The sequence below is a fragment of the Arachis duranensis genome, chromosome 7 (genome assembly GCF_000817695.3).
Source record: "Arachis duranensis cultivar V14167 chromosome 7, aradu.V14167.gnm2.J7QH, whole genome shotgun sequence".
Lineage (NCBI taxonomy): Eukaryota > Viridiplantae > Streptophyta > Magnoliopsida > Fabales > Fabaceae > Arachis > Arachis duranensis.
This window is the reverse complement of record NC_029778.3, coordinates 74,253,753-74,272,438: the sequence shown is the minus strand read 5'-3', so window position 1 is coordinate 74,272,438 and position 18,686 is coordinate 74,253,753.

Here is an 18,686-nt window from a genome sequence, read left to right as displayed (position 1 = left end):
GAGAGAAATAGAACACCCTGGAGGGTGCCCCTTACTGGCATTCAACGCCCATAAGGGAGGGTGCATGGGTGTTCAACACCCATAAGGGAGCAGAGAGGACCCTCTGGCGTTCAAACGCCAGTCCTAGGGCTGAACGCCCAGAGGGGAAGGGAGCATTCCTGGCATTTAACGCTTATATAGGACCAAGTTTTCTTTGCTTGTACTTTTTAAGTTTGGTGTTGCAGAGCGAGCTCTAGGTGTATATTATCATCAATGGCATCAAAGGAAGGTGAATTATCTTCACAGAAAAGCACAACCTGAGCAGCCACCAGCACTGAGGTGGTTGAGTTTCATTATCCCTTCCTTTATCTTATTTTCTGTTTTCTATTCTAGCTTTTGCATGATCACTCTTAGGATTTTGCTTTAGTAGTTTATTTTCAAAATTTTTATGGTTAAAGATGTCTCTTGAATTTCCTACTAAGCTTAAAAAGAAAATTTTTGAAAAAAGAAGTAGTAAAATGCATGAGATTTTGAGTTATATAAGTTGTTCTATTTACCTTAAAGTGGTGGCCTTACCTTTATTTTCTGAATGTATGAATTAACTGTGCATAATTGATATTGAAGTTGAGCATATTGGTTCTTAAAAGAACAGTGAATTTAGAGAAGTATTATTGATTCTCTGAAACAGCAAAAAGATTGATTATTAAAGCAAAAGAAACAGCAAAAAAATAATCAAAAGAACAAGGGTCCAAGATTTTGAGCATCAATGGTTATGAGGGTCAAAATTGGCCTAAAAAACTCAAAAGAGTTGCTATCCCTAACTATATGCTTGTGGTGTGAAGGTGTCAAGAAAATCTTGAGACTGAACATTTAAAGTCGTGATCCAATGCTATAAAGGGTACGCTTAAGAACTCTGAGCACAACTGTTTGGGAATTTAAGCAAAGCTAAATTTGAATCCAATGGGTTCCTCTAGTTAAGTGCTTGTGGCGTTTATGTATCAAGTGGTAATATTTGAAAACAAAACGCTTAGAGTCACGGCTAGGCTCAAATGTGCAAAGCACCAAAAGAAAAAGCGGTGTTCAAGAATCAAGAAAAACTAAAAGAGGAGAATCAATAATATCATCCGGATTCTAGTTTCAAAGGATGCCAATATTTCTGAATTTCAAAGAAAAGTGAGATGCTAAAGCTGTTCAGAAATAAAGAACTAATAGCCCCATTCAGTAATTAGAATTGAGATTCATTGACAACTCTTAAAACTTAATGTATTTTTATTGCTATTTATTATAATCGATATTAAGAATATAATTATTTTATAGTAATCTTGGGAAAAAATAATTTTGTAATTGAATAAGACCCATGGTGGAATCCGGCCGTAGAAGAACAAGTAGTTGAGGAAAAAATTATTTAGTGGGTTAAAGTAATCTTAGGGAAAAAATTATTTTATATTTAAATTGATTTAGTAGGTTAAAATAATCTGGTAATGAACTAGCATAGAGTTTGGCAGCAAAGCCATCAGTTGAGGTTGACCCATTAGTTTCAACTGACTGACATGAGTGGTTTACTTGCTCTTATGTATCACATTGCAGGGGACAGTTGAGGAGAGAATGGAGGTGGTGCAAGCGCGTAAACAACGAATGATTTCTGATGCCCTGACTAATCAAGAGGTTCAAACTGCACGGATAGAGGAGCTGAAGATGCATTGTTAGGTTTACAAGTTTGGATTAAGTTGAAATTTTTTAAATTTACATATGGATCATGACTATGTAATTAAAACTTGTAGAATTCAACTTTTGAAATACATTGTTGCTATTTTTGTAAAACGTGTGGGATTGAATTTGGATTTGTTGAAAAACAATGTCATTTATGGAGAATTCAACTTTTGATAATAGAAATTTTGATGTTGGAAAGGTTATGACAGTTTAAAACAGTCACTAAATACAAGAAAAAACTGTCACAGGAATAAATAATTTAGTAACAGTTTTAAATCAAAAAATTGTCACTAAAAATATTGTGATGGTTTAAATAGTCACTAAATATGCCTAAAAATTGTCATAAGAACTATTAACTTAGTGACGGTTTAAATAGTCACTAAATATATCTAAAAACTGTCACATGATTTAGTAATTTAATGACAATTTCAAAACATCGCGAAATACAATATAAAAAAATACCTTTACAAGTGTTACAAATTAATGATGGTTTTATACTTTAAAAACCGTCACAAACAATTTAGCGACACTCCTTACCAACGGTGGTCTAAAACCGTCACTATGCCAACTGGCGACGCTCAAATTTGTGACGTTTTTTTTAGCCGTCGCAAAACTATTTAATGACAATTAAAACCGTCACTAAACATTAAAAAAACCATAATAAAAATACTGTTTTGTTATAGTGCAAATTTAAATTCATAGTAACAGTTATCTACGAATTCATAAGCTGCGGATTTAAATTCGCAACGAAAGTCGCAAAAAATTTCAGAGCTAATATGCTATTTTTTAGTAGTGAATAGGAAGAAGAGTGACATACTTATCAATTATTAAATTAAATAGATGGAAAAAAAATGAAATAACACAATAACTAAGTAACTAACGTTTAACAGCGTTAGCAATACGCAATGAGAAAACAAATTAAAAAAGAAAAGAAAGAAAAAATTGAACAAGAAGAAAATAAATACATAAAATCTTCAACGCTAACCTATGTTCTTAGGATTTAATTTACATTCATTCTTAATGAAAAAAATTTACATAAATATATAACTATATGTTATCTCATATTATAAACAAAAATATATGACCAACTATTCACACTAACTATAAAGATAAATTGCATAATTAAATAAAATAAATTTTAAAATTATTCAAATACAACAATTAGAAATTAATTATATTTCGGCCTGTAACTAATCTATATAAATTGCTATATTCTAAAGTAATTTATGTTTAAATTTCAAAATTCCACATCATATAACGATTTATATAGATTAGTTATATTATAGTACCGATATATAACCAATATCCAATTGTTCGTTGTATTTGGATAATTTTAGAATCTATTTTATTTGATTATATAATTTGCCCAATCTATAAAATCTTATAAACGTAACTGTCTAACCAAAAAAATTAATGATATCAACATCACAAGCAACATTATCCTAATAGTTACTGGCGAATCATGAGGACAAATTCGTCGAAGACACAAAGGGTGTGGACTGAAAAAGTGTTGTCTATTTTCTTTTAAAAAAGTAATAATAATGAAAATAATAAAATAAAATTATTATACTTTTTAAAAAGGTAAAAAAATAAAAATAGGAAATTATATATAGGCTCTAGTATTATTTGATAAGCCAAGTTTTTACAAATGAATTTGCCTCATCCAAAATGAAAAAAAAATTAAAAAGGAAATGAAAATTTTATCACTTTTGAAATTAAAACTTAAAAATGCTTTCTTAGTAGGTGCTTGTGATCTAAAGAATATTTTGATGTTAAAATGATTATTTTTAGTTTCAGAGAGAAATTATTTTTCTTTTGACGTTTGACATAGCCTTGCTTTGGGTTGTTGAGTACTTCAATCAATGTCCTTTCTAATCCATAAGATAGTTGAAATCTATGAGAAAAATCATTTTAGTGACAATTTATGCAATTTTTAATTATAATAAACATAAAATAATAATAATAATAATAATAATAATAATAATAATAATAATAATAAATTAAAATTGTCACAAAATAATAATCACAATATTATTGGTGATATCATATTTATAATAATAAATAGGATTCATGCATCTTGTTTAGATATATAATTAATGGCATAACGACGGGGGATGCTTTTGCATTCAACCAAAGTGCATATTGAATGGAACACGTACGTTGAATATAATGAACGGTTTTTTGGAACGAATTTTGGTTGCTATTTCACGAATTTCTTGTAGTGATTCCCTATCATCATTTTATTATAATTTAGAATCGTCGTAATTTTTCACAATTTAAGTTTTTTATTTTATATTATAAGTTGTTATAATTTTCAATAATGTATGTGCTAATTAAAAATACACAATTTCAAAAATTTGGTTAGACTAAAAATAAGTTATATATTTTATAATAGTTATAAACTTATTTAAGTCATTTTCATATTATAAATTAAAATAAGATCCATATGAGATGCAACTATTATTTTTATTTGTGCGTATTTCTATTTTTCTAAAGTGTTACATAATACAAGCTACTGCTGCATATGCTTGTCTTTCTTTTCTGATGCCAAAAAATTCTTATTTCAGTAATATAATAAATCTCTAGATTGATCTCAATTTTTGTATTGGAAATATTTGTCTTAAACAAAACGCATTCAACAATTTAGTCTTTGATTTTGTACAATATTGGAGACATGATGAAATAAAATAATAAATTAGTCTCTATCATGTTTAGAAATAAAATAATAAATAATTTTTAAATTTTTCTACAAAAATTAAAATAACACAGTTGAAAGATTAAATCATTTAAAATTTTAAAGATAAAAAACTAGTATATTTATTTACTTTATTAATTTATTTGTTTAATCTTATGAAATATAATATATCTATTAACTAAATATTTTTCATCAGAGTTTTTTCCAATATAAGATTATTAAAGATTAATTTAAAGTATCCACTCTTCTTATTTTTACGCTGAAATAAAAATAATATTTATGCCACTTTTTATATATTTTTTTCTTGTACATCTTTTTTATGTTATAAAAGAAGTTTTTATCTTCTCTTATTTTGTTATCAATCACTTTTAATATAAAAAATAAAAATAAAAAATAACGTGGAGAAATTAAATAAAATCCATTCACATGTGACATGTGGGCTCGTTGCCTGGTTGTGACCACGACATTCGGCAAATAATTCATGCGAAGATAAGATGCTTTCTGGTTCTGGCACCGCTACATTGACCACAACATGCATGATTATTAATTACATGATTATTCATTTGAAAAAATTTTAAGTGTACCAAAAATATCGATATTTTAATTATTTTAATTATTAATTTTAATTAATATTCTTGATACACTTAAAATTCTTTCTATTTATTTTGCACGCAATAATGTAAAGACTCTTACGTCAAGGTCCTTGCTGTCCAGCAGGTTCTACGTGTTATTAAAAAGTTTATTACAAATTACAGACAAAAAATTAAAATGATGAGAAATTATCAAATTTTTTAAATATAAAACGAAAAAATATAATTACTTGAAATTTAATTTAAAAGATTAAAATTTTAAAAATTGTAATTTGTAAATTCTTTATATAATATTATTAAACAAATATTTATTGGATATTTTAAAAATTTTTTTGATAAAATAAAAATTATATATTAAAAACTAATAAAATTTAAAATAATACTGGTCAAACCAAATGTAGAGATCACGAACTGGTGAGTCCTAACTTCGGTGAAAATAGAATCAAGTTGAAAAAAGGGAGGCAACTTACAAGATACTCTAATACTTAAGTTAACAATGTGTTTAGATGTTGTTTTATGATTCAGGATTTACATGCCGAATTTCTTCTCCTTTTATCCCTTTAATTCGGAATGACCGTTTTTTTTTTTGGACATTTATTGCCTTTATAACATGTTCTTAATGCCATGATTTGGCTGTTTCATGACTTGGTAGTGTAGCTATTATGTTGTACTTGACATTATCTTGTAACCCCAGATTCTCATTTAGTTAGGGGTGAGCAGGGGTTGCAGATATTCGATTACCCGTCTGAATTCGAACCGAACCAATTAAATTGGTTCTGAAACCAACGGGTAACAATTCTGATATGCGGACCCCGAATCAATCCGTAGACCCGACCATATATTAATTAAATAAAAAAATTTTTAAAAATATATATGCCTTTTAATATGTTTGGATTTTAATGTCTTTAGTGATTAATATGTTTGGATTTTAATGCGTTTAATTTTTAATGTATTTGGTGTTTAACATGTTTGAATTATTTCTATTAATGTTACATGTTTGTTGTACTTACAGAATTTTTAAGATAAAAATTTTGCTTTTTTTTATGAATTTCTGTTTCATCGGGTACCCAATTATCCGAAACGAACCAATCCATTTTTAATCGGTTTGGTTTGGTTCGGTACACACAAAAAGTGCAAATCCAAACCAAACCAAACCAATTACAAAATTGGTTCGGTTCTAATTTCACCTTAAACCTGAACCAACCCGACCCGTGCTCTCACCCCTACATTTAGTTGTTATTTCATATATCATAATTTGTCTAGAATAGTACCCCAACTCGAGTCTCTTGACTTTATGATTTTGTCAAGAGTATCCGAGTTTATGAGGTCAGATTTAAGTGAGTCCTTAATTTCTTAGGCGCCAAAATTCTAAGGAAACTATTTAGTTTTGTAACACCCTAATATTCAAATCCTTATGCTCGAGTCATAAGTCAATGATATTACGGTGGTACGACTCTCAGGTGGATTTTTAATACATAAATATAGGTAATTTCGAAAGGAGTATTAATCGGGAAGCCTGAAAAGAGTAGAAATAAAATCGTGAAGACGTATCACTCACGTTTTGACAACGAAAAGTTAAACTATGAAGCCGAAAGTGATATACGGACAAGGCATAAAGGAGATTGAGAGATAGATAACAGATAGATATATATAACATAAGTAATAGCCACTAGTCGTGACCCGCAAAGTTTAGGCCGGCTAGGGTACAGTATGAAAGTAGTTGACAACAGTATATCCTAATCTCTCCCAAAGAAAATATAAGAGCCTCTATAGGCAAGTTCCAAAAGAGTTCAATACATAATATAATCTTTTCAAAACAAAGGTGGAGAGATTCTAAGCAAAACACAAAGAAGAGAAAATAAATATCTTCGCCGTCTCTCAGACGAACCGCAGCTCACTTCTGAGCACCTGAACCTGTATCTGAAAAACAAAAGTGTATACGGAATGAAAACCCCGGGCCCATGGGTTCCCAGTACGGTAAAAGTGCCAAATAAATACAATGCACTGCAATAAAAACTCACTAAGCATCCTAAACTCTTTTTCACCAAGTATCCAGCCTAGATTTTCACTAATCCATAAATAGGCATCTGTCGTAAGGGGATACTAAATCTAGTTCACGTTACACATGTTTCCCAACTCGCTGATTCTTCCATGAATCAGACTCAGAATCATAAGCAAAACCATCACTAGTTGTTCTACCTCAGCAACTCTATATCAATACATCATACCCTCGCCTGGAGCTAGTGAAATCACATCACTGCGTCTACCGAGGGGGCTCAAATTATCTCATTCAAAAATCATCATCATCATGCAATCGCATCATCAATTCATCTTATCAAGAACAGCCCTCAACATCCACCGACACCAACATGAGGGATCTCTCAGTTGTACAAACATAAGCAATACAGACAAGTAATACACAAATAAGGTACAAGTAGAACAAGTAGCACATAATCAGGTAACATAGCATATATGATGTAGAAATTCAAAACAAATAGGCAAACCCAAACAATTCAAACATATGCAAATGATGTATGTCTGCCCTATGGCTGATGATATCATCTGTCGGTTATATAGCCAACCCGACATGTCCTAGTAGCTAACCATTGGACAAAAACACCCCTTGCGGAGCAAGTAGGTTTGAGCTACAACTCCCTTGCTACTACCCGCTCAACCCAGAGCCAGTGGAACAACCACTACTGCGGCTACTACCCAGGCGGGTGTTTAAAAGCTCAACCTGGAGCGAGTGGATTCACCACTACTGCCGCTACTACCCAGGTGTCACAATCTCTGACCTAGAGCAAGCGGGACGAACCACAACCCTTGCTACTGCCCAGGTATCTTAAGCATTAACCTGGAGCAAGCGGGACGAACCACAACCCTTGCTACTGCCCAGGTAACTCAAACATATATTCATTCAATCTCAATTCATATTATCAATCCTCATTGTTATCAAATCTCAAACATTAACCTAGAGCAAGTGGGACGAACCCCAACCCTTACTACTACCCAGGTATCAGAGTTACATTCATTCAAAACTCCATAATTAACTCATTTATCATAAACATCTTTTTTCGTCTCGTACCCAGAGCAAGTGGACAACGCCACAGCCTACTACCCGGGGTTACACATCACATTTCAACATTTTCCATTATTATCCATTTAACACATTCATTCATTAATCATATATACATTTATACTCAGCCATAATCAGTAATGGCTTTGCCTTAACCCGGCAATAACTCAGCCATCCGGCTCATGGTTCAATCAAGAACTAGCCATTTATCAATAAATATAGCCCTTCGGCTCATGGCATACATGGTACTTCTACCGTCATCCTCCATATCTCATATAATCATCGTTGATCATCATTGATCATAACTTTTCTCCTTGCTTCACTCGCAAGTTACCACATCCCCTAGCTCCTTTCTCATTGCTAGGCATATCATAATGATTTAATACATAAGGGGTGAGATCAGAGGCTTAAAAGTATGAGATTTGGCTTTTAAAACTCAAATATCAACTTTGGCATGAAAACAGGGCCACGCATACGCGTACTCCACGCGCACGCGTGGATGGCCATAAAACTCATCGGCGCGTATGCGTCATGCATGCTAACGCGTGGATTGAAAAATACCCAAGCGACGCGCACGCGTCCACCACGCGAACGCGTGGGTGCTCTCGTGCCCCAGGCACAAAACAGGCACAGTTCAGGCACAACCCTCTGGAAAATGGCTGGGCATTGGGTGCAGCACATCGGCGCGCCCGCGCACACCACGCGCACGCGTGGATGCCATTTTCTGAAAGAACGGCGCGTACGCGCCAAGTGCGCCTACGCGCGAGGGCCCATTCTGCTAAAAATTTTCTAAGTTAAAAGCTGCAGAATTCACAGATTCAACCCCCAATCTTCCGACGGACATAACTTTCTCATTTTAAATCGTTTTTCGCCCGTTCTTCGAACGACATGGACATCCCGGATCCAATTTCACTTCTAAACAAGTTTGGCACAAAACGGAGATCCAGAGTCCAAGTTATGTCCCATCAAAGTATGACAAAAAACTATGTTTTCATACAAAACCACAAGGTGCCCTTTTCAAAACAAGCCATTTTCAACCCTTTTTAAAATCAACCAAAACATGCTAGTTTCAACCCTTTTTGAAATCAATCAAAATGTACCAAAATCAACATCAAGCCTCCTCAACTCATACATTAACACTTTGTCACGATTCACAAAACCGCCATATAACCATTTTTACCCATTTCAAACAAATGGCTAATTTACAAATACATTAACATGTCATACATCTTTCCTCATCCCAATTTCCAACAATACTATTTCCAATCAATCATCATTACACATAATCAATATTATACTCACTGTCACATGGTTTCACCCACAAATCAACCTTAATTATTTCTCAAGTATATATCACAACATACATATCTCTTATGCATCCATATTCATTATCTGAAATTCATCCAATCACTTGTGTCATCATACAATGCACACATCAACTTACCTTCCTTACCTCTTTTCGACCTCCGGCCCAAAATTTACGGCCTCCGGCCCAATTTCACAATTTAAATGCATAAACCACAAATCAATACTTATTACCCAATACATCAAATTTTCAATACATCAAGCATTCAAGGCCACACAATTCTCAACCCAATCATTAATTCGCATTACATACCAACTATGCATATTAGCACCAACCATTTACACAATCCAAACTTAATTCTAGGGGCATCTAGCCTAGGAATTCTCATCACACCACACAGTACTTAAATGAAACTTAAACCGTACCTCTTGTAGCCAAATCAATTGAGCCTCTTCTTTGGAAGTCTCTACCAACCTTAGCCCCAAGCCTCACCAAAGCTCCTCAAGCAACACCAATCTCCCAATTGTGCACCAAAATCATCAAACACAATAGCATAACCAATATCACATACATACATCAACCTAGGGCTCATAAAAATGATAATTCACAAGGGTTGGAGGGTTTTTTACCTTTACCCACTGAAGTTAGTGATGAATATCACCCATGGCTCATACTAGAGCACTCCTAAACAACCAAAATTACAAGGTTTCCTCAAAACCCAAACCAAATTCGAATTTGAAGAGAAAAATAAAAATTGGGCAGAGGACAGTGGATTACTCACCACAAAACTTAGATAGAATTGTAGAGGATGAAAAGAGCGACGCGTGGCCGCAAACGGCTCGTTAATCGGAGCTCCGTAGCTCAAGTTATGGTGATTTGAAGATCAAAGAGAGTTAGGTTTTCTCTCTTCTCTTTTCTCTTCCCAATTTCAGCGCCCAACACCCCTTCTTTAGGGCAAAATGAGCTGAAATGCTCATAACTAATGTTTATATATGTTGGGTCTTGGGCCCACTTAGGCCCGGTTCACTTATTTTTGTTCGTTGGCCCAATTTTGGACCAAAACCTTTAAGATTAGCGCTCTAATCGCACTTCAAATATTTCTACCTCCCCTAATTATAATTCCTCATTTCTTAATCTTATTTACTCATATCAATTTTCTCAGCTGCAGTACCAAACAGATCTCAGCCGGTACTTCCGGTCAAAATTTCACTGCGCGCTTTTACGCAGAAAACTATGTTTTCCGACTCGAAAAAATTCACTGAATCCAAATATCATATTTAAATAATCAAATTCCAATTGCCAAATCTTCCAACCATATTCGCTCCTACTTAACTCATTATTTAATTAATTTCGGTTAGACTGGGTATTACAAGTTTCCTTTAACCTTCTTTGTGTGATTGTAACTTTTCTTGGTTTACGAAATGTCAGGCTATTTATGAATTCTCTCTCTATCAATCAATGTCACATTAATTTCTAATTAAACAATCTTTACTCTAACTTTACTTTTCAAAACATTTCCTCTCTTCAAGGAGGCTTCTCTCTTTCGTTCTTCTTTCCCTTCCTTCTTTTTGCTACCATTTCAAAGAAGAAAGGCTAGCTTTCTGCAACTATTTTTCTACGCGAAACACTTTGCAAATTTTGGTAAGGTTCTAAGGTTCTTTTTGCCTCCTTCCTTCTTTTTGAACCAATTTGTTAGTGTATATTTCTTACTTCTGGGTTTTGCATTACGCTTTTCTTCATTGCCCCATTCATTTCTTCCATGATTCTAGTTATTGCTCCATGTATTTCTTTATGTGATTTTGGTTTTTACATTTGCCACGTTTGATTAAGTTAATATAGTAGGGGTACCACTATCTTAGGTTTTCCTAACTCGATAGCAATGATTTTTACATTTCATTTTGCCCTATTCTACCAACACCTTTCTGGATTTTCCAGAACTATGGTGAATTTTTTAACTTCATGGGTAGATTTTAGAGTTTTCCAATCCTGAGTAACATAGTGGTGGTGCCCTTATAGATTTTTTCCGAGATTTCGAGGAAAAAAGGTTATAGTAGCTCGTGAACATGGTGGCACCGCTAGTCATCCGAGGCCCCGACCTACTCCAGTTCCTCATATAAACAGTAAGCTTGAAGAGGGGCTTGAGAACTTGCGAGAAGCCAGAATTATCTTTAATTTTGACTTGAGCAATTTTTATATCTTTTCGGTCCCTAGACTAGTAGATCGTTTGTGCCATATTAATGAGCATGCTAGTAATATCCCTGACTGGTTATGGATGTATGAGACTCTGTTTTTCCGAGTTGGAGTCCGACTTCTCTTTTCTGATTTCCAAGTGAACGTTTTAACTCATACTGGATGCGCTTCTTCCCAACTTCATCCGAATAGTTGGCCATCATTCGCTGTTTTAAACTTTTGTGCTCATTCTTAGATATCGAACCTTCCCTCAAAGACTTTTTCTACTTTTTCACTTTGTTGATGCCCTTTAGGTCACAAGTTCGTGGGTTCATCTCATTCTGAAGTGTTCCAAATAGACGAATTTTTAATCTTTTTGAAGAGTCTTATCATGGATTCAAAGAGAAAATTTTCAAAATTCAAGGAATTGAAGGTACAAACCCTTTTTTCTTGACCTTGGAAGGTGAGAAAAGGTTTAACTTGTTTTGGAATTTTAATGTGTCGTCTCCAAAAATCCACATTAGCGGTGTCAATGCATCCGAGCTTGTGAGCATCAATACACTAATGTTTCTATGGAATAAACGTCCTCTCAACTTGAAAGACATTATAGTAAATGAATAGGCTTCTTGAAATGCTATTAGTAAGCTTTCCTTCTTTCTCTTTCTCTTGTGTACGGTGTCATTATTTCATTCAAGTTGGCTACTCGTAATGCTATTAGTAAGCTTTCTTTCTTTCTCTTTTCCTTTTATATGTATGATTTTATTTTATCATTAAAGCCTTATGTCTTTATTTTAGTTGACATGGCTGGAAGTCTTGCTACCATCGCTGCTATGAAGAACATGTTGGAATCTCAATCTATCTTTTTTTATTAATGCGAGTGGCGACGGGATTTCCTCTTCTGCTACAATGAGCCACCTGCCACCACCCTGGAAAACCGAAGAAAGTGGGGGAGCGGGTTGAGGCGCAGTGTCGTCGGCCTTGATCCTGCAAAAAAACCAAGATAAACTTGTCATTAGGTTAGTTAAGTTCCGCCCTACGGTGGGCACTGGTGCACAAAATTGTGATCACACTTTTCACAATTCCGCACAACTAACCAGCAAGTGCACTGAATCGTCCAAGTAATACCTTACGTGAGTAAGGGTCGATCCCATGGAGATTGCCGGCTTGAAGCAAGCTATGGTCATCTTGTAAACCTCAGTCAGGCGGATTCAAATGGTTTTGAGGATTTGATAATTAAAAGATAAATAAAACGGAAAATAACATAGAGATACTTATGTAATTCATTGGTGGAAATTTCAGATAAATATTTGGAGATGCTTTGTTACTTATGAACCTCTGCTTTCCTATTGTCTTCATCCAATCATGCATCCTTCTTTCCATGGAAAGCTGTATGATCCTCTCAGTGAAAGTGGTCCGGCTATGGTTTTTGTACAGCTAATCAACTATCGGATTTCTTGTCTCGGATGAAAAATACCAGGCACAGCTACCACAGGACTAATCATCTGTCAGTTCTCACTTTTGTCGGAATAGGATCCCTTGATCCTTTTGCACACTGTCACTGCGCCCAACAGTCGCGAGTTTGAAGTTCGTCACAGTCATTCCTTCTCAGATCCTACTCGAAATACCACAGACAAGATTTAGACTTTTCAGATCTCAGGAATGTTATCTATTGGTTCTAGCCTATACCACGAAGGTTCTAATCTCATATTCGGATGCTCTGTTGTCAGGAGAGACGATGCGAATCGCGGATCAGAGACCCAAGAGAATATACTCTGGCTGTCGTCCAATGACTACGTTGAACATCATGTAGACCGCTTGTGATTGTCAGGCAGCGCGGATCTTGGCTAAGCGAGTAATGAAGATAATGGGTGATTGTCACGGGTCACCCCTTCATTCTGACTTAAATGAATTAAGTACGAGAGTATATCTTGGAGAAGAAGTAGGCATGAATTGAAAGAAAAACAATAGTACTTGCATTAATTCATGAGGAACAGGAGTGCTCCTCACCTTAATCTATGAGATGTAGAAACTCCACCATTGGAAAATACATAAGAACAAATGGTCTAGCCATGGCCGAATGGCCAACCTCCCTAATGGCATCATAAATGATAAAAGGGTTCAAATACCTCCAATACAATAGTAAAAAGTGCTATATATACTTAACTAGTTACTTGGGTTTACAAAAAAATGAGTAATTAAGTGCAGATAGTGCAGAAATCCACTTCCGGGGCCCACTTGGTGTGTGTTTGGGCTGAGCTTTAAAGCTTTCACGTGCATAGGCCATCCTTGGAGTTAAACGCCAGCTTGGATACTAGTTTGGGCGTTTAACTCCAGTTCTGGTACCAGTTCCGGCATTTTACGCCATAAAAGAGTCATTGGTGGGCGTTTGGACGCCAATTTGGGCCATCAAATCTCAGGCAAAGTATTATATATTTCTGGAAAGCCCAAGATGTCTACTTTTCAACACAATTAAAAGTGTGCCAATTAGGCTTCTGTAACTCCAGAAAATCCACTTCGAGTGCAGAGAGTTCAGAATCCAACAACATCTGCAGTCCTTTCTTAGCTTCTAAATAAGATTTTTGCTCAGGTCCCTCAATTTCAGCCAGAAAATACCTGAAATTACAGAAAAATACACAAACTCATAGTAACGTCTAGAAATGTGATTTTTTCATAAAAACTAATAAAAATATACTAAAAAGTAACTAAAAAACACTAAAAACTACCTAAAAACAATGCCAAAAAGCGTATAAATTATCCACTCATCACAACACCAAACTTAAATTGTTGCTTGTCTCCAAGAAACTAAAAACAAAATAGGATAAAAAGAAGAGAATATACAATAAATTCCAAAACATCAATGAAGTTTAGTTCCAATTAGATGAGCGGGACTAGTAGCTTTTTGCTTCTGAACAGTTTTGGCATCTCACTTTATCCTTTGAAGTTTAGAATGAGTGGCATCCATAGGAACTCAGAATTCAGATAGTGTTATTGATTCTCCTAGTTCAGTATGTTGATTCTTGAACACAGCTACTTATGAGTCTTGATCGTGACCCTAAGCATCTTGTTTTCCAGTATTACCACCAGATACATAAATGCCACAAACACATAACTGGGTGAACCTTTTCAGATTGTGACTCAGCTTTGCTAGAGTCCCTAGTTAGAGGTGTCCAGAGTTCTTAAGCACACTCTTTTTCTTTGGATCACGACTTTAACCACTCAGTCTCAAGCTTTTAACTTGGACCTTCATGACACAAGCACATGGTTAGGGACAGCTTGAATTAGCCGCTTAGGTCGGGATTTTATTCCTTTGGGCCCTCCTATCCACTGATGCTCAAAGTCTTGGATCCTCTTTACCCTTGCCTTTTGGTTTAAAGGGCTATTGGCTTTTTCTGCTTGCTTTTTCTTTTTCTTTCTTTTTCTTTATTTTTCGCCTCTCTTTTTTTTCTTTTTTTTGCAAGCTTTGTATTTTTAACTGCTTTTTCTTGTTTCAAGAATCAATTTTATGATTTTTTCAGATTATCAATAACATTTCTCTTTTTTTTATCATTCTTTCAGGAGCCAACAATTTTAACATTCATAAACTTCACTGTAAAAAATATGCACTATTCAAGCATTCATTCAGAAAACAAAAAGTATTGCCACCACATCAAAATAATTAAACTAATTTCAAGATAGAATTCGAAATTCATGTACTTCTTGTTCTTTTGCAACTAGAAACATTTTTCATTTAAGAAAGGTGAAGGATTCATGGGGTATTCATAGCTTTAAGACATATACACTAGACACTAATGATCATGTAATAAAGACACAAACATAGACAAAACATAGAGCACAAAAACCAAAAGACAAAAAGATAAGAACAAGAAAATTAAAGAACGGGTCTACCTTAGTGATGGTGGCTAGTTTTTCCTCTTAAAGATCCTATGGAGTGCTTGAACTCCTCAATATCTCTTCCTTGCCTTTGTTGCTCCTCCCTCATGGCTCTTTGGTCCTCTCTGATTTCATGGAGGATGATGGAGTGCTCTTGGTGCTCCATCCTTAGTTGCTCCATATTGAAAAACTCAAATCTCCTAAAGAGGTGTTGAGTTGCTCCCAATAGTTGTGTGGAGGAAAATGCATTCCTTGAGGCATCTCAGGAATTTCTTGATGAGGGATTTCCTCATGCTCTTGTTGAGGTCCATGAGTGGGCTCTCTTGTTTGCTCCATCCTCTTTTTAGTGATGGGCTTGTCCTCTTCAATGAGGATGTCTTCCTCTATGACAATTCCAGCTGAATTGCATAGGTGATAGATGAGATGAGGGAAGGCTAACCTTGCCAAAGTGGAAGGCTTGTCAGCTACCTTGTATAGCTCTAGAGGTAAGATCTCATGAACTTCCACTTCCTCTCCAATCATGATACTATGGATCATGATAGCCCGATCCACAATTACTTCGGATCGGTTTCTAGTAGGAATGATAGAGCGTTGGATGAACTCCAACCATCTTCTAGCCATGGGTTTGAGGTCAAGCCTTCTCAGTTGAACCGGCTTGCCTTTGGAGTCTCTCTTCCATTGGGCTCCTTCCACATAGATGTCCATGAGGACTTGGTCTAACCTTTGATCAAAGTTGACCCTTCTTGTGAAAGGATGAAGATCTCCTTGCATCATTGGCAAGTTGAATGCCAACTTCACGGTTTTCAGACTGAAATCCAAGTATTTCTCCCGAACCACTGTGAGCCAATTCTTTGGGTTTGGGTTCACACTTTGATCATGGTTCTTAGTGATCCATGCATTAGCATAGAACTCTTGAACCATTAAGATTCTGACTTGTTGGATGGGGTTGGTGAGAATTTTCCAACCTCTTCTTCGAATCTCTTGTCAGATCTCCGGATATTCGTTCTTTTTGAGCTTGAAGGGGACCTCGAGGATCACCTTTTTTTTTGCCACAACTTCATAAAAGTGGTCTTGATGGACCTTTGATATGAATCTCTCCATCTCCCATGACTCGGAGGTGGAAGCAATTGCCTTCCCTTTCCTCTTTCTAGAGGTTTCTCCGGTCTTAGGTGCCATTAATGGTTATGGAAAAGCAAAAAGCAACGCTTTTTTCCACACCAAACTTAAAAATTTGCTCGTCCTCGAACAAAAGAAGAAAGAAAAGAGGAGAAGAAGAAGAAACGGAAGAGATAGAGGTGTAGGAGTGGTTCAGCCAATGGGGTTGGAAGTGTTTGTGATGTGTAAAAATGAAGGAGTAAGGAGGGGTATTTATAGGGTAAGGGGGGTGATGGTATCTGTGTGATAGGGGTGGGGTTTGGGAGGGAAATTATTTGAATTTGAGTGGGTGGGGGTAGGTGAGTTGTATGATGGGAAATAGTGGATGGATGTGAGTGGTGAAGAGATTATGGGAAAGAGGGTAGGATTTGATAGGTGACTGGTGTTTGGGGAAGAGTGTTTTGGAAAGGTGTGAAGAGGAATGAGAGTGAGTTGGGGTAGGTAGGGATCCTGTGGGGTCCACAGATCCTGAGGTGTCAAGGATTTCTCATCCATGCACCTTTCTGGCGTTTAAATGCCCTCTGTGTGGCATTTCTGGCATTAAACGCCAGGCTGATGCCCCTTTTTGGCATTAAACGCTAGTCTGGCTGCCAGTTCTGGCGTTTAACGCCCAGAATGCTGGCAGACTGGGCGTTAAATGCCTATTCTGCTACCCTTACTGGTGTTTAACGCCATCCAGACACCATACACCCTCTTCTGGCGTTAAATGCCAGTCTGTGTGCCATTTCTGGTGTTTAACGCACAGAATGATGCCAGACTAGGCATTAAATGCCCAATTTGCTATCCTTACTGGCATTTAAACGCCAGTAAGCTCGTCCTCCAGAGGGTGCTATTTTTTATGCTGTTTTTGATTTCGCTTTAATTCTACAGTTGTTTTTGTGATTTGACATAATCATCAACCTAAAGAAAGCATATAATAACAATGGAAAATAAAATGAAAGAGTAATTAATATAGATAAATAACATTGGGTTGCCTCCCAATAAGCGCTTCTTTAATGTCAATAGCTTGACATGAAGCTCTTATGGAGCTTCACAGACACTCAGAGTATGATTGTGGCCTCCCAACACCAAACTTAGAGTTTGAATGTGGGGGCTTTATCTGACTCTGTATTGAGAGAAGCTTTTCATGCTTCTTCTCTATGTTTACAGAAGAAGATCCTTGAGTCTTAAACACAAGGTAGTCCTCATTCAATTAAAGGACTAACTCTCCTCTGTCCACATCAATCACAGCCTTTGCTGTGGCTAGGAAGGGTCTTCTAAGGATGATGGATTCATCCTCATCCTTTCCAGTCTCTAGAATTATGAAGTCAGTAGGGACGTAAAGGCCTTCATACTTCACTAAGACATCCTTTACAAGTCCATAAGCCTGTTTCATTGATTTATCTACCATCTCTAGTGAGATTCTTGCAGCTTGTACCTCAAAGATCCCTAGTTTCTCCATTACAAAGAGTGGCATGAGGTTGATACCTGACCCTAGGTCACACAGAGTCTTTTCAAAGTTCATGGTGCCTACGGTGCAAGGTATTAAGAACTTTTCGGGATCCAGTTTCTTTTGAGGTAATGTTTGCTGAATCCATGTATTCAATTCATTGATGAGTAATGAAGGTTCATCCTCCCAAGTCTCATTACTAAATAACTTGGCATTCACCTTCATGATTGCTCCTAGATATTGAGCAACTTGCTCTTCAACAGTGTCTTCGTCCTCTTCAAAGGAAGAATATTCATCAGAGCTCATGAATGCAATAGTAAGTTCAGTGGAATCTCTATGGTCTCTGTATGAGCCTCAGATTCCTCTGGTTCCTCAATAAGGAACTTATTATTGGTCAGTGGACGTCCCTTGAGGTCTTCCTCACTAGGAAGAACTGCCTTTTCACTCTCTCCAGGTTCGGCCATTTTGGTTATAATTATGGCCTTACACTCTCTTTTGGGATTCTCTTCTGTATTGCTTGGGAGAGTACTATGAGGTGTTTCAGTAACTCTTTTACTTAGCTGACCCACTTGTGCCTGCAAATTTCTAATAGAGGACCTTGTTTCATTCATGAAACTGAGAGTGATTTTAGATAGATCAGAGACTATATTTGCTAAGCCAGAGAGGCTCTGCTCAGAATTCTCTGTCTGTTGCTGAGAAGATGATGG